The following is a 25,269-nucleotide window of genomic DNA, read 5'->3' on the forward strand; positions in this document are numbered from 1 at the left end:
GAGAGGGAAAAGGGAAAGGAAGGAAACTAGCATCCAAACCCAAGATGACCTATTCACATCCATCTTTCTGCCACCCTGGATTCCCACCCACGTAGCCCTTGACCAGTTTCACAGCACCGGAACTCCTGCAACGCCCTCCGTGAATCCACGCGGGATGGGACCGCCATGCCCTAGAACCATGTACTCCTCCACAGGGAACGGGTGTAGGATTTTGCATCCATGATATTAACAATGTGTTTTCCGTCAATGGCAACTGGCTAACCTTCGCAGGTTAGAAGGACAATGACCTGACTGCTTCGCCGGCTCCCTTGTCCAGAGGCTCCTGCTGCTCTTGATTAGAGCGCCAAGGTTTTGACACCCCTCTCTGTCGCCACACAAATGCCCGGTGATTCATTCATAACTGACACCAAGCTTTCACTGCTCACTGCTGCCAAAAGGATTTTGGAATCTCTGGGAGTTCTCACCTTTCCCATTTTTCTTTTGTGCTGATAAATTCTGAAGAGCAGTGGGGATAACGCTAAGACATCCATCATCTTATGGGCTTTGGAAGCAGCTGGCGTGACATTCTCAGCCAAGAGAATTGCAAGCCGATTTTAATCATGATCTGTTGATCTCAGCTTCCAGAAATATTGCCTGGATGCATCATTCTATTCCTTCTCTATGCCGAATGCTCTGAGAAAGGTTTTCTGAGTCTCGCCCAGGCGAGGGGAAAAGCTACAACTAAATCCCAGTGACAACTGTATATTCTTGGCGGGGTGCTGGGTGGGGGCGATGCAGAGAACTCATTTCATTTGCAAAGGCAAGTGGAAAACACTTGGGTTTTAAAAGTTCATGGACTTTGAAAGAAGATACTTCAAGCTAAAATCTGAGGACACGAAAGTATTTGCAAACGTTAGCAAACTCTGTGCCAAACAAATGTTCCATCTTGCTGAATTTCTCTGATTTTTCCTAATAATGTTCATTGAGTATTTCCACATTTTCTAAGACGACCCTTGGATTACCAAGAAAGCTAGTCGCTTTTTATAACGAATGGCAATCCAAATTTTGAGTCCTCCTAAAAATGTCCAGTCTTCAAAAACTATTCCTCAAAAATAAAACTCAGCAGACCTAATCATTATTCCATGATAATGACAGCTTTCAATTGAGGGGATGGCTTAGAAATGGTGAGCTGCTGTCCGCTGAGTCTGACAGAACAAGAAAACACAATTTCATTTGCATTTGGCAAGTGCTTAGACCAGTGGCCTCCAAATATTTTGCACGTGTCCCTCCAAAAATGTTAAGAATGTTCCCTGAATGCTAGTTGTAATAGCAAAAAAGACCCAAATGTGTAAAATAGCTCAAATGCACAAAAGTTTATTTCTTGGTCCTATAACAGCCTGAGCTGGATGTTCCTGGTAAGTGAGCAGCTACCCGCCCAGCAACATCTCAGGGATGCAAGTTCCTTCCATCTCAGGTCTCCAGAATATCCAGGACCTGGCCATTTTCTGCATCTCAGCCAGCAAAGGGGGAAAGAATACAAAGAGAGGCATGGTCCAGAACTGATATCTAGCCTTTCTACTTACTTCCCACTGGGGAGAACTGGGAACAGCTACTTATAAGGGGTCTGGGAAAGTTGCCTCTGGCTGGGCAGCAGCTTCCCAGCTACTGTATATTCTGGAAGGAAGGACAGATTTTAGTGAACAGCTAGCTGTCTGCCACAACTCTCAGTTTATTCTTTTCTTTATTCAGTCACTCTTATTTGTTTATAAACAGTGGATATGTATACATATATATATATACACTATATCTATATATACTATATATAGGTACCATTTATAAAATATGTATAGCATTATATTTATATATACTGCATTGTACTAATATGTATACTGTAAAGCATACACAGAAATGCACATTAAAAAGAATGAGAAGAAAAGTTTAAATAGAAATTTTGAATGTTCTTCTTGCAGTCCATTGGGTTATCCTGTGTCTCCCCTGATCAGGATTCACTCCCTAGATTTACTACTCAAGACCCCAGACAGTGTTGGAGAAACTTTTTGAGAGGTGAGTTTTAGGGGATAAAGGACACCTCTCTCTCTTAGTCTTTCCCATCTTTGTAGACAGTGCTACCCACACAGCTACTCAAGCCCAAACCTAGAAATCCTCTTCAATGCCTTACTGCCCTTGCCCAGATGGTCCTGTCCACTCACTCTCCCAACTAGACCCATTCCCAGATGGTCTTGTCCACTCACTCTCCCAACCAGACCCAGAATCCCTGCTCATCTCTCCTTCGTCATGACTCCCATCTTACCAAGGCACCATCATTTCTTACCTAAAACCCTATATAGTCCACCCTCTGTGGGACAGCCAGTGTGGTCTTTAAAACCTGTAAAAATTAGGTGACTGCCCTTCAAATTTGCCAATGGGTTGATACTTCATATAAAATCCAACCTCCTTATTCGAGCTTACAAAACATAGTAATAACTCAATAAATATCTCTTGAATACTCTTAAACATATTTTTAAAAAGGTCTGAAAAACATATGCCAAGCTGCAGTTTTCTTAGCTATTAATTTGCTCTATGGCATCTTTTATAACCGAGAACAAGGTTATTTACACTTTGTGAAAAAGAAGAAAGAGCAGGAGAGGGGATGAGGAGGGGAAGAAGAAGAAATGAAGGATATTTCCAGATAAATTCCACTCAAGGAGCTCCCATCATGGCGCAGCAGAAATGCATCCAACTAGTAACCATGAGGTCGCAGGTTTGATCCCTGGCCTCATTCAGTGGGTTAAGGATCCAGCATTGCTGTGGCTGTGGTGTAGGCTGGCAGCTGTAGCTCCAATTTGACCCCTAGCCTGGGAAAAGCCAAAAAAAAAAAAAATCCACTATAATGACCAATTATTATTATTATTATTATTATTATTATTACTATTTTCCCCTTCTAAGTCAAATAGAGTCTTGCTTACTTGCCTTGCAAGAGGTTACCAGCAAGAAAGAGAACAGAAAAGATACCTTACTTTCCAGCTTTCTTTTTTTTTTTCCAAAGAGCAAAACCTATTGAGGGGAAAAGAGTCTGATGAAATCAAAAGGGCCCCAGAAGGACAGTGGGATGGGAATTTCCATCTAAGAGAATGAAAGGGCCCTGGGTTAGAGTAAGAGAGAGACTGAAGGGACCTTGGAGAAAAAGGACATATGCAGCCTAGGCCAAGCTGCAAGGCTGCGTTCTTACCCTAGGTTCCCAGATTCCTCATGGGTTTCAGGGCCCCAAGAGCCAACGGGATCCTGTGGGCTCAAGAAGCAGCAGTCTCAGTGGAACCAGCATGGATAACTGTCCAATACAACATGCTGGCCCTGCCTGAGGCCGTAGAATCTTGGCACAGCTCGTGGGGAGTAAGAGAGGTTAGCCTAGAATGACAGAGGTTAAATTTCCTGTCAGTCCAAGAGGCTGGTATCCAGAGTCAAAATTAAGTTGATTTATAGAAACAAAGGAAATGCCATATTTCTTAGATAGCTTTATTTGTGTCCTGCGATTTATACCCACTATCTCCTTGTACGAAAATGTGCAAAGGATTTGTCACCTTCGTAATTAGTTCTGATGCAATGCCATTACTATGATAATGTCACTCTTACTCACATGCATTCCAATGTGCTTTCCTGGAGCAGGGAGGTGGAAGAAAAGGGGGATGGATTATGCAGAATGCTGGTGTTGTCCCAGAGAACGTATTTCATGCATACATATTAGCTGGCATACCATTTCATTGAGCAAAGAGCTGAGAACTGTTGTTTTTCGCCTGTCTCATTCCGACTCAATTACTGTTGGTTGTTTGCATGGACACTATAGTGTCCATGAGGATGCAGGTTTGATCCCTGGCCTCACTCAGTGAGTTAAGGATCTGGTGTTGCCACAAGCCACGGGGTAGGTCACAGATGCTGCTCGGATCTGGTGTTGCTGCAGCTGTGGTGTAGGCTTCATCTGGAGGCCTAATTCGACCCCTAGCCTGGGAACTTCCTTATCCCACAGGTGCGGCCCTAAAAAAAGAACCCCAAACAGAAGGAGATGACCCGGCATAGCAGGTTCTGGACAAAGACAATCTAGGACGGACCTAGCTTTGCCAGTTCATTTTTATTTTTATCTTTTTTTTTTTTTTTTTTTTTTTGCTTTTTTAGGGCCCCACCTGTGGCATATGGAGGTTCCCAGGCTAGGGGTAGAATCAGAGCTACAGCTGCCAGCCTACACCACAGCCACAGCAATGCCAGATCCACCAGATCCGAGCTGCGTCTGCCACCTACACCACAGCTCACGGCAATACCAGATCCTTAACCCGCTGAGCAAGGTCAGGGATCAAACCAGGTGCTCCACGGTTCTTAGTCGGATTCCTTTCCTCCGTGCCACAAAGGGAACTCCAAGCTTTGCCAGTTCAATGAACTAATCCCTCTGTTTTCTCATCTGGAGGTAATAATACTCTTACTTCATGGGGTTATCATGAGGATTAAATGTGCTAATAATTTTAAGGTGGTTATTTAGCACAGTGCCTGTCAAGTGGTGCGTTCTATTAATGATAACTGTTATTACGAGCGTTTACTACAGTAGGCACTTGAAAAAAGCTGAATGAATGACCTATCCTCCAGCATATTTAGAACAGAAAATGACCCAAGAAATATGGAACTGGCCAGCACTCGTTTCAGTGCTGCTGTAGGCCAAGTACTGCCACATTTAGTTTTGCTGCTAAAGCACACATTGGGTATTTGTCACCTATCCAGAGGGGGGATGAAACACTGCAAGGGACATGCTATCTCACTGGTGATCAATAGCTGATGTTGGCGAGAATTTCAGCCATGACCAGGAATACACTTGGTGGTTATGCCCAATCATTTTTCTCCCAGAAGTGCTATCTTCCGGGGGAATCAATCTCGCAATTCTAGCCTCAAGTAGCATTAGAATAAATCGATTTGGGGAATAATGGGAAATCAAGAAATGTGTACCCTTCTGCTGGCGATGTATTTAAAAACCCTCAGCCAACGACTCAGCAGGGTGAACAGTTGGACAGCAGCCATTTAAAAACATTCAGATTTTAAGAAATGGTGTTGACAAATTCTTTTCCTAATAGCCTCTAGAAAAACCTTTGCGGTGAAAGAAAAATGATGCACATGTGATCAGCGGCTGTGTTCCTTTCCCACCGAAACGTAAAACAAAATCACAAACACGCCACGTTCTCTCCTGTCTTTGGGCCTTTCACCCATGCTGTTCCCTCAGCCCAGAATGTCATCCACGCACACCCCTTCCAAACACCCCCATAATCCTAGCAAATCAGGGGTTAAGGACACAGAGTAAAATCCCTAGTAGGTGACATTGAACATGTCATTTACCTTCTCTATGACTCAGGTTCCTGTGGGGATGATAACTGTACCATCCTTGTAGGGCTTTCGGAAAATTAAATAGGTTAATACATGGAAAATGCTTAGACTAGGACAGTTCATAGGCGGTAAGCACTACATAACTGGTGTCATTCTTGTCCTTCGCATCCTAGCGGCAGCTTTGAACCCTTGTAAAGGTGCTTCCATTCCCCTAAGCAGAGTTAACGCACCTCCTCCTCCAGGCCTGCACTTCTCTCTACTGAAGTATGTGTTGCCTTCGATGACAATCTCCAGTGTGTGTGTCTGCCTCGCCGGTCTGCAAAAATATGAGGAATGCAAATGCTATCATTAACCCTGGGAGTCTTCGAGCCTTTCAACTGAGCCATGAACATGATAGATGCACAATAAATATTTGGTTAACATATGAATGCATTCATTAAATGCTATTTAAGCTTTCCAAGCTTCCCTGCAGTCGGTATGTTCCCCTCCTTGCATCAAACTGTGGAAGGATTGTTGTGCTGTGACTGCCTCGAAAGTCAAATGAGGTAAGGTTTTGAACTGTCTCAGAGTGGGTATGATAATCACTGTATCATAAAAATTCATTCTTAACACCATTAACAGAATGGATTAATGTTATTACCAAGATGGCAGAATGACTTGGCCCAGAACGTGTTATCTCTAGAGATGAGACTTAAAGCTCAGGAAGCTCTAAAGCACTGCATCCCCCCAGCATTTCTGGGACATGGGACAAATTCCAGGCAGCGATGTAGGAGTGGTTAGTTGCAGCCAATCTGCAAGTGGAGCAGGACCTTGGCAGGCATGTGATCCAGGGGGACACCGAAAATAGCAAGCCCATGGAAGGCCAAGGGAATTTCCTCCTGTGAAAGTGAGAAGGCGATGATGAAATAAGGAGCTTCCTGGCAGTGAAAAGAAACATCCTGTTTGAGTTGGATGGCAAGAGAGAAACCCGGGAAGGTTCTGGCCACCCTGGGAAGGCTGTGTGGAGCACTGGGGAAAACACCAGATTTGGAATCAAAAGAATCCAATCTCTGTTCTTCGTGGGATGGGCTTTCCCCTCTTCGAAATGGGGATCAAATGAAGAAAACTGGAGAAGCGCTGCATCAATGTAAGAAATGATTCTATATTGCTGGAAAAGTCCCCTCCCACAGGAACTCACGGAATGGGCTCCCACCCTCACAGAAACCTCTCCATCATGCTAGGGGTAGAAAGAAATGTTTCCGCCTCCAATTCACTTAAATGAGCAACTTTTTAAAAAAATGTAGAGGGACGAGAAGCTTAAAGGTTTTAAAGGTTTTGCCTGGGAAAAAATGTACTAGGAGTCTCCTTTGGGGGCCACTACAAAATACATGAAACCATCCAGTATGATTTATGGCCTATGTAGAATTTTTTTAACCTTAAGGGCAAACATTTACGATGCAAAATGCCAGGATGCACACTGGGAGCTGCCTGCCTCTAGGTAGCAAGAACTTATTTTCCAACTTCATGTTTTGTGATACCACATTGGCAAGGTAAAATTAGCCACGGTGGATGGCTTTAACCCTAGAAGTTGATAAATTCTATAAATTCGTTGTTGGGGTTTTTTTCCGCTCCAAAACCTGGCTCACTAGCACACCACTGACAGAGCCCCAAAGGACTCAAGACTCCCCCCAGCCATCATGCTCCACTCCAAATGCTACAAAAAGGAAACTGCAGGAGTTCCTGTTGTGATGCAATGGGATCCATGGCGTCTCTGCAGCTCTGGGATGCAGGTTTGATCCCTGGCCTGGCACAGCAGGTTAAAGCATTGCCACAATGGCTTAGGTTTGGGTCTGATCCCTAGCCCAGAAACTCTGTATGCCACAGGGTGGCCAAAAAGAATAAAAAAAATAAAAAGGAAACTGCAGCCACACACACAAATACTAGATGGGGATATAATACTGTGAGGATAGAAAAACAAAAACATAATGAAAACCCCTAGTATATCAACTATACATGCCTATCACATGAGATTCTGGCAATGAGATGTCTTGAGGTTTTTTTTAACTGAGAGTAACTGCAATATGGCAGAGAATTTTGAATTAGCCTTATCTCCATATACTCAAATTCATACTTCAAATGAATATAATCCAAAGACATATTACAGGAGATCCCTGGTGGCCTAGAGAGTTAAGGATCCAGTGTTGCCTCTGTTGTGGCTCTGGTTACTGCTGCGGTTACTGCGTTTGATCCCTGACCCAGGAACGTCCACATGCAAAAAAAAAAAGAAAGAAAGAAAAGACATATTACATATTCAAACATCTCAATTGCACAATGAGGGTGATAGAATGGTGGAGTAAATAACTTATCAAAATAGGTGATCTGTCATTTACCCCATGGAACCAATAATATAGTGTTGTATCTATGACCTTTCAATACGCAGCAGTCAATGAAAGCATAGTCTGTTTTCTCTTACATGTTGTATCCATTCTCTTAAAGTTTAGGTGGACTGTTCCTTTTCTTCTAGAACACCAAACATTATGCTATGTTTCCAAGGCAGGTGCTTGTGACAAGAGAAGAAAATAATGCCTTGCCTGTGTAAAGTTCTCAGTGTCTCTCAGAGGTCGTTCTCACATGCAGTCTTCAACTGACTCTCATACACGCTCTCTAGAGTGAGGTGCACTCAGTTTCAGGCGAGAGGAAATGATCCTCACGCTAAGAAGAGCAGTGGAATCTGCAGCCTATGGTCCTTATGGCTGCTGGACGTGGGACACTGACTCAGAGCCACCAACACCACTGCCACTAGAATGACTATGGAAGGGGAACAGAACCTGCCACCCCAAAGTGTGTCTCTTTAGACTTTGATTCAGAGTAAGTAACAAAGAGAGCAGCTCTGCACGGGCATTCCATCTTCGCCTTTTTGCTGGTGAGGGGAAAGCAGAGGTGGCAGCAGCAGTGGTAGCTATTTCCCAGAGATTGCAATGGTTGTAGTTCTGATGTAGAAGCAGCAGCTGTGGAGCAGCTGCAATTTTCCATTAGGTCTACAGCTTGGTCGGGGGTATTGTTCCTCAAGGCTTACCTTCAAGCCCAGTTTTCCAGTCCACTCAACAGTTCTGTGATCCACCCAATCCTTTTTAAATAAATGCTTTTCCACTTATTCAACAAGAGTCAGCTTTTTCTGCTAGAGAACTCTAACACAAGAACACTAATACAATTATTTTTCTATTTCTCGGGTGTGGAGATTGAGGCTTTAAGAGGTTAAATTGCTCAAGATCACCAAGTTAGTCAATGACAGAGCAAGGAGTTAAACCAGGACTGTCATAATCCAAAACCCAAATTGTAAACCAGAAGAGGTACAGCACAAGGACATAAAACTGATGAATCAGAGTTGAGTTGCTGTTGTGTTTTGTTTTTTTTTTTTTTTTTACAGTTAGAATAAATGATAGAAATATCTAGTTCTAACCTAAAGTTCTGAGAAATAAGGTGTAAAAGCAGAGACCACAATCCAAATCTTCTGATCTGATGTGCTTTCCACGGTACCTCTCATCCTCAGAATCCTGTCACATTTTTATCTTATACATTTTGAGATGAATTTTTAAGTGCAGTTGAGTTCCAGACTAATACACAGAGAGGCTGTTACCACTGTTTCTTGATTCCACACATTCCTTCTATATCCAATGTCCATTTTACCCAAGTATATACTTTGGTAGTTCTTTCAACAAGAGTCTGTTTTTTAAATTATTTGTCATTAAATGCCTTTATTTTCCCTCATTCTTGAATGATAATTCAGTTAGATATCGATTTCTAGGTTGAACATCATTTGTCATCAAAAAGAGATTAATATGGGAGTTCCCAATGTGGCTCAGCTGAAATGCACCATGAGGATGTGGGTTCGATCCCTGGCCCCGCTTAGCGGGTTAAGGATCCATTGTTGCCGTGAGCTGTGGTGTAGGCCACAGATGTGGCTCAGATTCCACATTGCTGTGGCTGTGGTGTAGGCCAACAGCTGTAGCTCTGATTAGAGCCCTAGCCTGGAAACTTCCATATGCCCAGGGTACGGCCCTAAAAAACAAAAAAATAAAAATAAAAAAGGGATGGATAGGGATAGAACCTCTCCTTTCCTCTCTAATGGCTCTGTGATATGGGAAGTGATGGCTGTATCTTCTGTATAGTGCTTTTAAGGAAACGGGCAGGCGTGACCCTACCCTTCCCTACTTAGGATGCGGACCTGAGGTCCAGAGCTAAAGAAGCCACACACTGAAAATAGCAGCCACTTTACCAGCCCTTGACATCTAGACTCCTATATGGAAGAGGAATAAATTTCTATGTTTTAAAGGGTCTTTTTTTTTTAAAGCAGCTCCTATTGTATCCTAACAATTGTACCTCTGTTCTCTCCACTTTTCCTTGTGCCTTCTTGTGTGTTGTGTGTGTGTGTGTGTGTGTGTGTGTGTGTGCACATGCTCTCATGACCTTCTCACTCACCTCCATCTCTCCTATTCATGTCCATGTTTTTCTCCCTCATTATTTCTCTGTGCTGCATTCAGGGTGATGGTCTCAGTTCTTTCTTCCAGTTCATTTGTCTCCTCGGAGGTCCGATGTGCTATTTAATATGTCCCTTTGAGTTTCTAATGTCAACAAATTTTTAATTTCTATACTTCCCTTTGGGTCTTTTCAAAGAAACCTACCCTTTTTTTTCAAAATAAACTACTCTTTCATTCTATTCTTTTATTTCTCTGGCATTTGAAAGAAAATTTATTTCACAATTTTTTAAGGTTAGCTCAGTTCTTAAGTTGCTAATTTTCCTGTTTGCTTTATCTTCCGGTGGCCCTCCAGGGTGATTCATTCATCCACTGGGTTTTATTAAGACTGCACCTTCAGCAGGGCTGGTTATTCCAAAGGATACCTGCACGTTTAAGTTCCAGAAATACCCCCAACACATTAGTTTGTTTCTTTTTTTTTGTCTTTTTGCTATTTCTTGGGCTGCTCCTGCGGCATGTGGAGGTTCCCAGGCTAGGGATCGAATTGGAGCTGTAGCCACCGGCCTACACCAGAGCCACAGCAATGTGGGATCCGAGCCACGTCTGCAACCTACACCACAGCTCACGGCAACGCCGGATCATTAACCCACTGAGCAAGGGCAGGGACCGAACCCACAACCTCATGGTTCCTAGTCGGATTCGTTAACCACTGCGCCACGACGGGAACTCCTTTCTTTTTTTTTTTTTTTTTTTTGACATTAGTTTGTTTCTGATGAATTCCTGAGGGTTCAAAGGTCCTGGACCAGTTTTTATAGTAATTTCTCAGGTTGAGATTTCTATGTCCCATAGGTTGTACCAATCTGAATCCTACCTTTTTTCATGGTTAAGGACTATTCCCATCCATGGCCCCAGACCAACTACAAACTTCCTTCCTGCTTCTTCACAAGCATCGTTAATAGGGTTTTTTGTTTGTATGTTTGTTTGTTTGTTTTTAGGGTTGCACCTACGGCATGTGGAGGTTCCCAGGCTAGGGGTCCAATTGGAGCTATAGCTGCCGGCCTATGCCACAGCCACAGCAATGCAGGATCAGAGCTGCGTCTGTGACCTACACCACAGCTCATGGCAACGCCAGATCCTCAACCCATTGAACAAGGCCAGGGATTGAACCTGCATCCTCACGGATCCTAGTCAGATGTGTTTCTGCTGAGCCACAATGGGAACTCCCTTCGTTAATGTTTTCTCTAGACTCTTCTTCATGGATGAGGCACCACTCCTAGGCCCCAGGACTTATTGATGGAACTCCATCACAGGGGTACCAGCCAAAAGACGGAACACTCATTAAATCTGAATTTCAGATAAATGTTTTTTAGTTTAAGTCTGTCCCATTCAATTTGGGGACCATATTCATACTAAAAAAAAATTCACTCTTATGGGTAATGCAGCTATAACTGGGCATTCAGTATTTTTCTTTGCTAACTGCGACAAGCCTAGTCCCAGTGTCCTGCCTAAACCTGGCCTGAGGACACACATCTGGTCTTTACATGACCTTCAGCCCCCAGGCCCCAGATGCCACATGCAGGCCCAACAACGTTAGCTACAGGTATCACATGGGCTCTGAGTCCCTTTTTCATGCTGAGCACTGGACTTTTTACTATATTGGTTGCACATATTTTTAATGGCTCCCACATTTCATCTAGGCTTTCTCTGTGCCAGCCGTGGGACAAAAGGCTTGTGGGTGTTAGTTGTCCACCATTTTTCCTGCCACGTGGCGCTCATCGTCCACCTGAGCGCTGTGTGATGCTATCCAACAGAAAGCCTGGAGCACAGGGGGTTCACTCACCCCAATTCATGGGAAGACAAAGGAATGTGCAGGGACAAGTCCTCACTTGTACCCCAGAGATGCTGCCCGCTCAGCAAAGGGAATTTTTCCTGCAGGATGGCCTCTTCAAAGACAGGCCAACATGCCCCAGTTTTAGCTAAGGTTTGACGTCCCCCACACCTGGAATCCAAGGATTTCCTCTATATTTGGGAAGCATAGAAAAGGAAGTAAGATTCTGACTTTGCTGTGTTTTACTTTCACGGGGCCAACTGAAGATGAAAAGCCGGATGGTGAGGTAAAAATAGAAAATTATTAACTAAAAGGGGTTCAAACAAGTATATTTTAAGACCTTAAATGAGCCAAAACCTAAAAAATGTAAGACACCAAGTCATCGGGTGAGAAAATAAAAGTACTTTTGTATTGAAATGTTTCAGAAAAAGGTCCCTTTCAAACCAGTTCCAAATCAAGTTCTCGGAATTGAAAAAGAGTATTTTGTTTCACGTTAGACGTGGAAAATCCTGCGGACTAAACATTCCAAAATCCGTTCCAGATATTTTCTGCTTTTTTTCAGTAATTCCACATCTTCCACGTGGTTTCACAGCACAGCTTAATTTGGTTTTGACCCCACATTCACTAAAGAGTTCAAATTGAAGCTTCTGAATCTCCGAATGAAGTTTTACTTTCTGTTCTTGTATTCTATGTGTTCAAGATAAGCATTTAAAATATGCTGCTGGGGGGTGGGGTGGGGGGAGTGAGTGGGAGGGATCGAGAGCTTGGGGCTAAGAGATGCAAACTATTGCTCTTGGAGTGGATTTACAATGAGATCCTGCTGTGTAGCACTGAGAACTATGTCTTGATACTTCTATCACGACACAACAATGGGAGCAAAAAGTATGTATATATGTATGTGTAACTTGGTCCCCATGTTGTACAGCGGAAAAAATTTAAAATAAATAAATAAATAAATAAATTTATTAATTTAATTAAATATAATACAGCCACCTCGCACCAGTCAGAATGGCCATCCACAATAACAAGTGCTGGAGGGGGTGTGGAGAAAAGAGAACCCTCCTGCACTGTTGGTGGGAATGTGAATTGGTGCAACCACTATGGAGAACAGTATGGAGGCACCTTAGAAAACTATACATAGAACTACCATATGACCCAGCAATCCCATTCTTGGGCACTCAGACAAAACTTTCCTTGAAAAGACACATGCACCTGCAAGTTCACTGCAGCTCTATTCACAATAGCCAAGACATGGAAACCACCCAAATGTCCATTGACAGATGATTGGATTAAGAAGATGTGGTATATATACACAACGGAGTGCTGCTCATAAAAGAACAAAATAATGCCATTTGCAGCAACATGAATGGAACTAGAGACTCTCATTCTTGGTGAAGTAAGTCAGAAAGAGAAAGACAAATACCACACGCTATCACTTATATCTGGAATCCAATATATGGCACAAATGAACCTTTCCACAGAAAAGAAAACCATGAACTTGGAGAATAGATATGTGGTTGCCAAGGGGAGGGGGAGGGAGTGGGATGGATTGGGAGTTTGGGGTTAATAGATGCAGACTATTGCCTTTGGAATGGATTAGCAATGAGATCCTGCTGTGTAGCACTGGGAACTATGTCTGGTCACTTATGATAATGTGAGAAAAAAGATGTATATATGTATGTGTGACTGGGTCATCATGCTGCACAGTAGAAAAAAAATTATATTGGGGAAATTTTTTTAAAAAGTTAAAATATAATACAGGAACTCCCATCGTGGCACGGCGGAAACGAATCTGACTGGTATCCATGAGGATGTGGATTCAATCTGTGGCCTCGCTCAGTGGGTTGGGATCCCGAATTGCTGTGTCTGTGGCTGGCAGCTGTAGCTCCAATTCGACCCCTAGCCTGGGAACCTCCATATGCTGCAGGTGGGGTCCTAAAAAAAAAGCTTCAAAAAAATAAAGAATTCTTTTAAAGAATACATATACTTTATAAATATATGCTTTTTTAAAGTATATATAAAAATATATAAAAGTACCTTCTAAAAGTATATATACTTTTAAAAGAATCTATATATTTTACATTTATAGACATAAAATATAGATATTCTTTGCTGTACACCTGAAGCTAACATAACATTGTAAAGTAACTATACTTCAACAAAAATAATGGTTATTGAATATTAAAATTTATGTTGTGTGTTAAAAAACGTGCATAACTCCCAAACATCTCCTCCTTTACGTGAGTTCCAGAAATAAGGTATACATTCTGCTAAACAGGAGCTGTTTATAATTCAGAGGAGAATGGACTAATGCTTCCGATACTTGTCTCTCAGCCCAGAGCTTCTTTGTTGCGTGAGTTCTTCAGTTCTAACCCATCTCCAACCTTAGCTCCAGCCCCAGCTCCTAAGTCTGCAAGAATCCCCGGAGGATACATCTGTCCATGCTAAGAAAATTCCCTGTATGACAATTCAAGGTATGACTCCTCAAACTCTCAAACCAGATAAAGTCAGAGGCCCACAGGATTTTAATACATGTCTTCTACCTAGTGAAACCATATAGCTTGGGGAGTTCCCGCCATGGTGCAGTGGTTAACGAATCCGACTGGGAACCATGAGGTTGCGGGTTCGATCCCTGCCCTTGCTTAGTGGGTTAAGAATCTGGTGTTGCCGTGAGCTGTGGTGTGGTTCGCAGACGCTGCTCGGATCCCGCGTTGCTGTGGCTCTGGCATAGGCCAATGGCTACAGCTCCAATTCGATCCCTAGCCTGGGAGCCTCCATATGCCGCGGGAGTGACCCAAGAAAAGGCAAAAAAAAAAAAAAAACCATATAGCTTGGGAAACAGGTGGAAATCACACCAAAGTATAAAGAAGTGGAAATCCCATCCCATATATCTTCACCACTCAGCAAGGTTTTTCTACATAAGGCATATTTTAAGCAAAAATGAATTCATGGAGTTCCCGTCGTGGCGCAGTGGTTAACGAATCCAACTAGGAACCATGAGGTTGCGGGTTCGGTCCCTGCCCTTGCTCAGTGGGTTAAGGATCCGGCGTTGCCGTGAGCTGTGGTGTAGGTTGCAGACGCGGCTCGGATCGTGCGTTGCTGTGGCTCTCGCGTAGGCCGGCAGCTACAGCTCTAATTCGACCCCTAGCCTGGGAACCTCCACATGTCGCAGAAGCGGCCCAAAGAAATAGCAAAAAAAAAAAAAAAAAGAATTCATACGCTACAAGTTTTAGAATTTTTTTTCACTTCCCTACATATTGCGACTATTTTCCACCATATTAAATATTTTTTCTACAGCAGCATTTTAATGACTACACGTTCCGTTTTCTAAATAGGTGTTAATGTATTTCATCAGTCCTTTACTTGAGGGCTTTTAGATTATCCCCAGTGTCTCTCCCCTCTGTGATGATTATCCTTGAAGAGAAGTTATTCTTGCAGCCAGTCGTGATGACTTCCTTGAGATAAATTCTCAGAGGGGAAACTAATAAGCACTTTTCAAGGCTTGAGGTAGACATTGCCAAATTACCTCGCGACAGGTTTATCAGTCCCACCCCTTGGTATTCAAGAGTATCTGCTTACTTGCTTTAAGGAATCTTGCATCAACTAGTAAGAGATTATCTGTTATGCAAAAGTCCTCTTCATTAATGAAATTTCTTTGGACAATGACCTCTCCCAGTACACGTAAAACATTATTCAATTTAAAACAGACTTTAAGTTTCTGTGGAAATTTTCTGTCATGCAATTAACAAAGAGAATAAAGCATTTCTCTATTTGATTTTTTTTTTTTTTTAAATAGAGAAAGCCACCTGTCAAAGAACCCTCTTTCGGTCATTATCCAGACGAAGAGGAGACACCATGGAACAGCACAGCTATTCTGCTCTTAATCCATCTTCTACTTCATATTCAGCTTCCCGTCATGCACTGGATAAACACGGCAGCCTGACATGATGAGAAGCCTTCCCTGAAGACTACAGCCCACACTCACCCAACCCTTCACTGTACTCCTATTATACTTATTGTCTGTACCACACAATTAGCACTTTATTATATACTGTCTTGTTCTCTAATTGCCTACACCACACAATTTAGCACTTTCTTACATTCTGTCAGATTCTGTAATTGTGTCATGTATTTTTGTCTTGTCTCACCGCGTAGATTACAAGTGCCTGGGTGGCAGGGACCCTGTCTGGTCTTGCCTTGGCACTTCCCACCCCACCAAACACTGTTCCAAGAACCTCAAAGTGAGTCTTCCACAAATGCCGACTGGTGTACTGGCTGGTGGGTGGGTTGGGAGGCGGCCTGATTTTCTGATGGGCTTTCAGCCAGCATCTGAGTTATTTTGAGCTTGGAGTAGAAAACAGAGAAGGCGCTGGGTAACAGAACACCGGGGACCGGGGTCATTCCAGCCACTACCCTTCAATCCAAGCTGCCTCGTCACCTTTCTCTCTCCCTAAGTCTCTCGATGCATGTTAGAACAGGGAAACCAAAACATGTCACCAGACAACACCGTTTTTAAAACTGCATGCAAAGTACATGTTTTGCATCTGTAGATTTTACATTGTAATACTCTCCCCCTGGGCGGGTATTGCCATGTAGAGGAAAGAGGTCATGCTTTCGAATCAGAGCAACTTCTTACCACCTATATGATCATTAACAAATTGTTAAACTCCCCCTGCCCCGAAATTAAACTCTCATTCCTCATCTCTGAAACTATTCCAAGGACTCTAATTATCTGTGATATAACTACTGAGTGCCCCTAAACCTGCTGGAATAGTCTTACTTTTTCTCAATTCCTGCAAATGCCATGCCTTTAAGTAAATGTTAAGTATTATTATTATTATTATTATTATCATAATAAATATAATGAGTACCTCTGTCTGTCTCACACGCTAGTCAAAGAGTGCCTCAGCGGTGATTCACAGGTTTGCTTTTCAGAGAACAAAGTCAGGTAGCTTTATCATTTTTTATCTTTGTTGAAGAATCATTTACACTTGGGTCTATCACATGACATCAGACTTATTCAAGTAAATAATAAGCAAAGAAACACCCGATACCCAGCATTAACAAATCCATGTCTCTGTCTGGCACTTTCCCCTCCGCTAGAAACACGGAGGTGAATGGAGCACTGAGTGAACCGTATTCCTCTGAATTAGCAGTGATACAAATAAAATGTTCTGTCCCTGTGTGTCATCTGCTTTCCCCCCCTTCTGATCAATGTTTGGCCATACTGTACCCTTTCCTGTTTTTGTCTTTGTTGTTTCGATTGGCAGGTACATGATCAACTGTAACTAGCCCAATAGTTGTTTAACGTGCTATTCTCTCAAAACGAGATCAGTGTAAGCTCTCCAAGTGCTGCTCCAACCCTGATCTTCTCCACCCCTGAGAACCCAAGGAGCCTAAAGAGCTGTCAACAGCTACTGTGTAGGATAGGGGATGCCCTTCAGAATAGCTTTCCTCCCTCCGTCTGGGTTGCCTGAGTATCCTTTCGGCAAAGACGGGCTTTTCCTTTTGTGTGTCTGTGCAAAATGACTGTGTTCGATTATCCAAAGTATTTATCAAGTCTGCCATGTAACAGGCAGGGCCTGGGTGCTGGGGAGACAAAGATAGCTGGCACACAGATAGGAACTCACGCTCAAGGAACCCAGTCTGGTGGGAGAAGCAGACAGGCCAACAGACAGCCAGCACACAGTGAGATAAGTGTGAACAGAACATGTGTGGCCAGGCTGACAGTCTGAGCCCAGCGGTACCCACCACTGAGACCAACTTAGTCTGATAAGTCTAAGGGAGTAGTTGGCCTGGTTAGGAGCTGATTAGACTGAGGGAAGGGATGGCTTGAAGACAGTTTTGTGACAGCCTTAGGGTGGAGAAAGGACAGGAAGGAACAGTCCTGGGATGGGGTAAGGGGCATTGGCAAGGAAAAAATGTCTTGTCTCCAGCTCTGGATTCCTGCCTAAGCTCCATAGTCTTGGTGCCTGCAGATAGAGGGAGAGGGGCTCCATGAGACCCTGGCTACAAGGCACGCTGCTTTGGGGCCTGGGAGGAAAACTTGTGGCAAAGGAGAAAAGAAGGGGCTTCTCTCCCCATCTTTAGGCATCAGGACCAAGCATCTTTGGCTGACAATGGCTGGGACTGTGGCTGAAATGAAACATTGCCCCCTAGTGGCTTCACGGCAGGGGACACCCATCAGGAGTTTAAAGTCTGTTAACAGGAGAAGAAGGGAGGGAGCACCCTGGAGGTACCACCATGCCTCCCAGAAGTGGGGGAGACTTGGAGGGAGGGGCGTCCACTGCACAGGCGGGTGGAGGCACAAGCCAATGAGTGTGATGTGAGTTACTACCACCAAAATAATAACCATTACCAGCAGCGCTGATGCATAGGTAAAACCTCAGGAAACAGGTTCTACGTACACAAAATTGGTGTGAATATATGAAAAAAAGGGCTTCTTTTCCGGCCACAGGATGAAGCAGAGTGATGCTTCCACTAGCAGTAACGGAACTGAGGTCTGGTAGGTGGAGAGAGAAGAGGTCCAAGATAAGTAACGAAAGAGAACCAGACCCCAGCTCTGTGGACGGGGTGGGAGGGGGCTGGTGAAGACTGGGTGATGGCGGGAGGGAGTTGAGCCAGGCAGGCAGAGGGGCTTCCACGATGCTCTGGGTGGAGAGATTTCCAGCAAGAGCGAACCAAGGAAGGTGGCCCTGAGCTGTAGACAGACCGGAGTCAGGTGACTAGACAGAAAGGTCCAGAACCAAATTCTCAAAATGAGACATCTCCTGAACTGCACAAAATTCTTAGATAGAAGGTACATGGTTCAATGGAAACGACAAACACAAATTTCAAATAGTACTAAAAGACATGCTGAATTCACTCCCTCCTGCCCCCAATCCCCTTTTCCAGTCCGCCAGTTAAAATATTTAAGTATTTCCCCGGGTTGGTAAATAGCCACTGTTTTCAAGCCCATAGAGGGTGGCCTGTCCAGAATTTCAATCGATCATTAAAGGGTTAAAGCTGAGAGACTAGGGGATCTCCAGCACCCCTCGAGGAGCTCAAAGGCCAGCAGCCAGCCCTGTTTGCCGACCCGAACCAGCTGTTAAATACAAGATACATCGCTGTTATCCTTCCAGATAACTTACCTGCATATACGGGTATATCACTACACACACCTTGACTTCTCTCAGTAGAGATGGAAGACCCGAATATTGTTCTGTGCTTTGCTTTTTATACCTACTTGGCCCACCTTTACATGTCTGACCCAATAGACCAAATATCTGTATGTATTTCAGAGCTAACATAATTTAACTAAAACTAAGATACCTATGTAAAAAAGAGAGAAAAACAAAAACAAACAAACAAACAAACAAAAACCAACTAAGATACCTAACCTAAGAAATGGAGCACAGGAATAGAATGAGACTTCGGAATAACTTATGGGAACTTCCAGTCAACCCAGGACAACTTGGCCAATGGGGACAGTGGAAATAACACTGAAAGCTGGAATCTGAGACCACTGGTCCAGCATAGCAATGTCCCGATGACTTGGGTAGAAAGAATAAGGAGGGATAGGACCCGCAAAATCTCCCCAAGGGCCCCTCCAAAGGCCAGCTGGGCTCCTGCCACTGCCACCAGCTGACAGGAGAAGCCTAAGCCTTCCTGAGCCTGAACTATTAGCACCTAAAGTCAGGTGTTACCCAGAATCAAACCAGGCTTGGGTGAAGGAAACTAAATTTCAAACTGCACTTTCCTCAATGAATTCCTTCCAAGGTGTTTCCTTTCATTCACATGGGACATAAAATAAATTCCTTCATAAAAGAGCTAAAATATATTTCTCCTAATTGTTCCATCTTCACTTCAAATGCTAAAAGAAAACACAGAGTTTTTAATTCATGAGGGAGAAAATACTTATAAGCTAAACGTGAACATGATTTTTAAGTCCTCTACGTATCGAAAAGTGAAAACCACAGGGTAAACCTCTTCTTATAGGCATCTTCATCTTCGAAATCCAAAGGACTAGTATTTAAGAGGAAAAAAACATAATTCTCCATGTCTAGTTTCAGTGTTCCTATATACCTTTAATTGTTTTAATATTCGTAAGAGTGACAAGGATCGAAGAAGAAGATTTAAAATTGAAGATGTCATCTGCACATGTTTGGGGGAAAGGAGGATGGGAAAATGGGAGAAGGAAAAGATAAGCTAATATTTTTACTGTTAACAGGTACTCCCAGAAATTTTCAGTCCAGGAAGGACTCATGAACAGAAAGTTAATTTCTGCTGATGGACTGCCACCTAGTGGTGAGTTTTTATCTTGTTCATAATATGAGCAGCTTTCATTTCTGAGCTTTGGGATGCTCATTTCTCCTTGAGATCCTTGAAGAATCTTAAAGACCATAGTCACATGCGTCCCGAAAGCCTAAGGTTCATGCACGCAATAGCTGGTGCAGGCTAAACATTCTTCAAAAGGATGTTTTGCCTCTGTAATTATCTGAATATTGTCAAAGAAGCTCTGCCAAGTAAAATTAATACTATCAACTTTGTCTTCTGTTTTCAACCTATGGCACCCTCATCCTTCACCCTTGCTAGTAGTCAAACGAGGCCCACATTTTCAAAGGGTTTTCTTACTCTTAGATGGTGACAAAACAAAGTGTGCAACCTGCTGGCACATCAGTCCAGAGACAGACCAGAAAGAGGGTCCCCATGTCAGCAACGAGGCAACGTTCCCCAGATTTAACCACGCCCGGAAGCCTCCCTTCTGGCTCTCAAAGAGGCATTGCGGTCCTCTTTGTCAGCTTCTTGGTGTCGGCTATTTTCCCATCCTCTCTGCTGATGCCATCCCTCTTAGCTACAAGAATCCCCACCATTGCGTCAACACTAGTCAACAGGAGGCAGCCTCCTCCCATCAGGGCTGAAGTCTGTGTTCAGGGCACAGAGTCAGCACACTGTCTCCATTATCAGCATCCACGCTGCATTCCATACTCTTTCACCTGCTCCCTGAGTGCTGGCCATGTAGCACCACGTTTAGCACGATACGTGTTCCAGGGACTGGAACAGAGAGACCACCGTCCTCAGGAAACTGACACACTAATTAGAAAACACACTAATAAGTTGTGATGAGAAGGAAAAGCATTGGGTGCCCTAGGAGGAAGGGTCTGCACGAGGTAATTCTTAGAAAGGTTGCACTTGAGCCATGATCTGCAGGATGAGTAGGCGTCAGCCAGATGAAGAGCGTGCTGGGCATCTGTAAAAGCCCTGATCTTGGTAAGACCTTGGGGCTTGTGAGGAGCTCAAGAGAGGCCAGTTATAAACTAACTATAAACTTTAACTAACTCCACTTGGAAAAGGACACCACAAAAAATCTAAGAAGTTTAAAGTCTGTAGTCACAGTAATGTCATTATTCACAATACCCAGAAAGTGGAAACAACTCAAATGTCCATCCACTAACGAATGGATAAGTAGAATGTGGTATATCTACATAATGAAATATGAATTGGCTGTAAAAAGGAACAGAGCCCTGATACATGTGACCACGTGGAATAAACTTGGAAATATTACGCTCAAGGAAAGAAGCCAGACACAAAAAACCACACACTGTGTGACTTCATTTACTTGAAATATCCGGACTAGACACATCTGTAGAAACAGAAAGATTCGTGGTTGCTTAGGCTGGGGGTAGGGAGGAGGAAGGGAACAGGGAGTGACTGCTAAGGGATACAGGTTAGTGGAGGGAGGGGTGGAAAAGTCCTGAAATTGATTCTAGTGATGGTGGCACAACTCTGAATATAGTAAAGATGACTGCACTACTGTATGCTTAAAATAGATAAAATGTATAGTATTAAATTATATCTCAAGAAAACTGTTACTAAAATCTGGAGTCACAGGGACTTCCTGTTGTGGCTCGGTGGTTAACAAAACTGACTAGCATCCACGAAGATGCAGGTTCGATCCCCGGCCTCGCTCAGTGGGTTAAGGATCAGGCATTGCCATGAGCTGTAGGTCCCAGACACAGCTCAGATCCTGCATTGCTGTGGCTGTGGTGTAAGCCAGCCACCGCAGGTCCGATTCAACTCCTAGCCTGGGAACCTCCATTGGCTGTAGGTGCAGCCCTAAAAAGAAAAAAAAAAAAAATTTGGGAGTTCCCGTCGTGGCGCAGTGGTTAACGAATCCGACTAGGAACCATGAGGTTGCGGGTTCGGTCCCTGCCCTTGCTCAGTGGGTTAAGGATCCGGCGTTGCCGTGAGCTGTGGTGTAGGTTGCAGACGCGGCTCAGATTGCACGTTGCTGTGGCTCTGGCGTAGGCCGGTGGCTACAGCTCCGATTCGACCCCTGGCCTGGGAACCTCCATATGCCGCAGGAGCGGCCCAAGAAATAGCAACAACAACAACAACAAACAACAAACGACAAAAGACAAAAGACAAAAAAAAAAAAAAAAAAAATTTGGAGTCATAGATCCCAGATTAAGAATATCAAGTATGGAAGTACATCTCTTCTGTTCAATTAATTTTTTCTTTAAGCTCCTTCTCCCTAGAGACCCAGTCAATGTTTACCAAAGGACTGAGGCAGGAGACAATTGAGCATGACTGCACTCAAAATTTTCCCTTCCTGTGGCCCCAAAGGGTTCTCTGAAACATAGGTTTATGCATAGGACTTTTCTGCCTTTAAGAGATGTCCCTCTAGGAACTGAGAATCCTACACTTTCTAAGAATGAATCAGGAAGAAAGCGAAAACCTGAATATGCCAATCACTAGTACAGAGATTGAACGAGTAATCAAAAAGCTCCTGGGAATTCCCGCTGTGGCACAATGGGATCGGTGGCGCCTCTACAGCGCCAGGACAAAGGTTCAATCCCTGGCCCAGCACAGTGTGTTAAAGGATCCAGCATTGCCACAGCTGCTCTGTAGGTCACAACTGCAGCTCAGATCTGACTCCTGGCCCAGGAACTCCATATGCCAGGAGGTGGTCAAAAAACAAACTCCCAAAAAAACGAAAGTCCAGGACCAAATGGCTTCACAAGTGAATTCTATCAAACATTCCAAGATTTAATATCTATCCTCAAACTATTCCAAAAATATGAAGAGAAGGGAACACTCCTTTTTTTTTTTTTTTTTTTTTTTTTTTTTTTTTTTTTTTTTGCTTTTTAGGGCCACATGTGCAGCATACAAGTTTCCAGGCTAGGGGTCAAAACAGAGTTATAGCCACTGGCCTACGCCATAGCCACAGCAACTCAGGATCCTAGCTGAGTCTGTGACCTATGCCACAGCTCTCGGCAACACCAGACCCTTAACCCACTGAGTGAGGTCAGGGATTGGACCCGCATCCTCATAGATACTAGTCAGGTTTGTTTCTGCTGAGCCACAACAGGAACTACAGAGAAGGGAACACTTCTTAACTCATGTTATGAGGCCAACATCACCTTGACATCAAAAACAAACAAAGGCAACACAAAAAAGGAAAAATCACATGGCAATATCTATGAAGAACGCAGGTGCAAAAATGCTCAACAAAATATAAGCAAACCAAATTCAACAAAATATCAAAAGAATCATACACCACGATCAGGTGGGTTTCGTTCTAGGGATGCAAGGATGGTTCCACACCCACAAATCAATGTGATACACTACCTTAACCAAATGAATGATTTAAAACCATATGATCATTTCGGGAGATGCAGAACAAGCATTTGACAAGATGCAAAAAGAACTCCAGTTTTCCCACCAGCCCCTCTGACATACCCACGCAGCCAGAAGTTCCAAGAGAAATTCTCATACCTGTAATCTGGTTCTGTGAAGGTTATATGAAGGCCATGTCAAGTAAGACCAGGAATGGAGACTGTGGGCCCTGTTCTAATTTTTGTAGTTTTTGTCTGTCCAGGGAAGCCTGGCTTATAAAATGGACTGCAAGAATGGCATGTCCCTCACCGGTCTCAGGTCTGGATTCGTACATAGACCAGACATGGGAAGGGGACATGGACCCTGGCTGTGCCTAAGACTCCACTAGCAACTTCCCTCAGGGGTGTGTATTGGGGTTGACAGGGGTATGTGGGTGGGTCTTTTAACTCAAATTGAATGGGAGCATGACAGTGAGCTATGGAATGGGTGGAGGGATCCCATACCCAGGGTGAAACAGTGGAGGCTGGGAGAGGTGGATTAGCAGGTTCTGGATGAGCAAGAAGAAGGAGGAGGGAGAGGTCAGCAAAAGAGATAGGAGTGAGAAGCACAAGGGAGGCTCTGAATTTAGACAAACTGTCTCTGCTGAGAATCGGGGTTGGACCCCTGGGTAGTATCAGGAAAGAATGGCTAAAGGGTATTCCTGATGAGGTGCAATTTAAAGGGGGTGTCATTAAAGGTTTGGATATTAGGCCATCAACCCCCACAATAGAGGCTTGAGAGACGGGTGTGGGGCCTGTAAAGGCAGGTAGTGCTGAGTAAGCGGCTCCTGTCGAGCGGGGTGTCAAGGGGTAGGACAAAGAGGCGGAGATGGGTGGGGCCTGTAAATGCAGGTAGTGCTGAGTAAGCGGCTCCCTGTCCGTAAGAAAAGCAATCGGCTTACCTGCAACTAGCAGAGTTCCCCAGGGCTCCGATGGAGTGATAGGCCTGGGGCCGGGGGCCCCAGGCACCCTCAGTCTTCTGCAGTCAGGCCAAGGTGGCTCGGCAGGTGGAGGTTTGATGATTCAGGTCTCTCCAAAGGCAGGGATGTGGCCTCTCCTGAAGAGCTTGGTCACAGCTGACCTTTCAGTGGCCTCTGTAACATGGGTCTGGAGGGGCCTTGGAGCCATTGTCCTCAGGAGGGAGCCTGTATTTTTGGGAGCCCTGAATGGCAGTTGCCAGCGTTTGGTATTTAGCCTGATCTCTTTTTAATTTTTGGCTTTTAACCTCTTCATCCCAATTATCACAGACCTTGAAGGCAAGGCTCAAGAGATCCTGTGGTTGGGTGTGAGGGCTTTCCTCCAATTTTTGTAGTTTGCGCCTTATGTCAGATGCAGATTGAGAGATGGAGTGTCTAAGAAAAGTCTTTCTGGAGTTCCCGTCGTGGCGCAGTGGTTAACGAATCCGACTAGGAACCATGAGGTTGCGGGTTCGGTCCCTGCCCTTGCTCAGTGGGTTAACGATCCGGCGTTGCCGTGAGCTGTGGTGTAGGTTGCAGACGCGGCTCGGATCCTGCGTTGCTGTGGCTCTGGCGTAGGCCGGTGGCTACAGCTCCGATTCAACCCCTAGCCTGGGAACCTCCATATGCCGCGGGAGCGGCCCAAGAAATAGCAACAACAAAAGACAAAAAAAGACAAAAAAAAAAAAAAAAAAGAAAAGTCTTTCTTCTACTGAGGAAGGGTCTACATTTGTATATGTTTTGAGAGCCTCCATTAAGTGAGCAAGAGGGCAGGGTTTTCATCTGGGCTGAAGGCGGAGGAAAGGATGATTGTGAGTTGGTAGAGCTGGCGGCCCGGAGAGGGTTATACAGGGGAGAAGGATGACCTGCAGGATCAAAGGAGGAGATCTCAGAATCAGAGGGAGGCGGCTGTGAATCTTTTCTTTTTTGGGGGGGGGGCGCTCCCGAGGCATATGGAGGTTCCCAGGCTAGGGGTCTAATTGGAGCTGTTACTGCTGGCCTACACCACAGCCACAGCAACGTGCCAGATCTGAGCTGCATCTGTGACCTACACCACAGCT

The 25,269-nt window shown here is 44.2% G+C and overlaps 1 long non-coding RNA gene across 1 annotated transcript in view; it reads right to left on the reverse strand.

Annotated features, from left to right (window-relative positions):
* LOC110255526 overlaps positions 1 to 24,729 on the reverse strand; it is a 36,945-nt gene extending 12,216 nt beyond the window's left edge. The window contains exons 1-3 of the long non-coding RNA XR_002335965.1: positions 24,155 to 24,729; positions 5,565 to 5,650; positions 3,209 to 3,384 (exon numbers count right to left, since the gene is read on the reverse strand). This is a non-coding gene — a long non-coding RNA (uncharacterized LOC110255526). The remainder of the gene's footprint in view (positions 1 to 3,208; positions 3,385 to 5,564; positions 5,651 to 24,154) is intronic.

The sequence above is a fragment of the Sus scrofa genome, chromosome 9, assembly GCF_000003025.6.
Source record: "Sus scrofa isolate TJ Tabasco breed Duroc chromosome 9, Sscrofa11.1, whole genome shotgun sequence".
NCBI classification, from domain to species: domain Eukaryota; kingdom Metazoa; phylum Chordata; class Mammalia; order Artiodactyla; family Suidae; genus Sus; species Sus scrofa.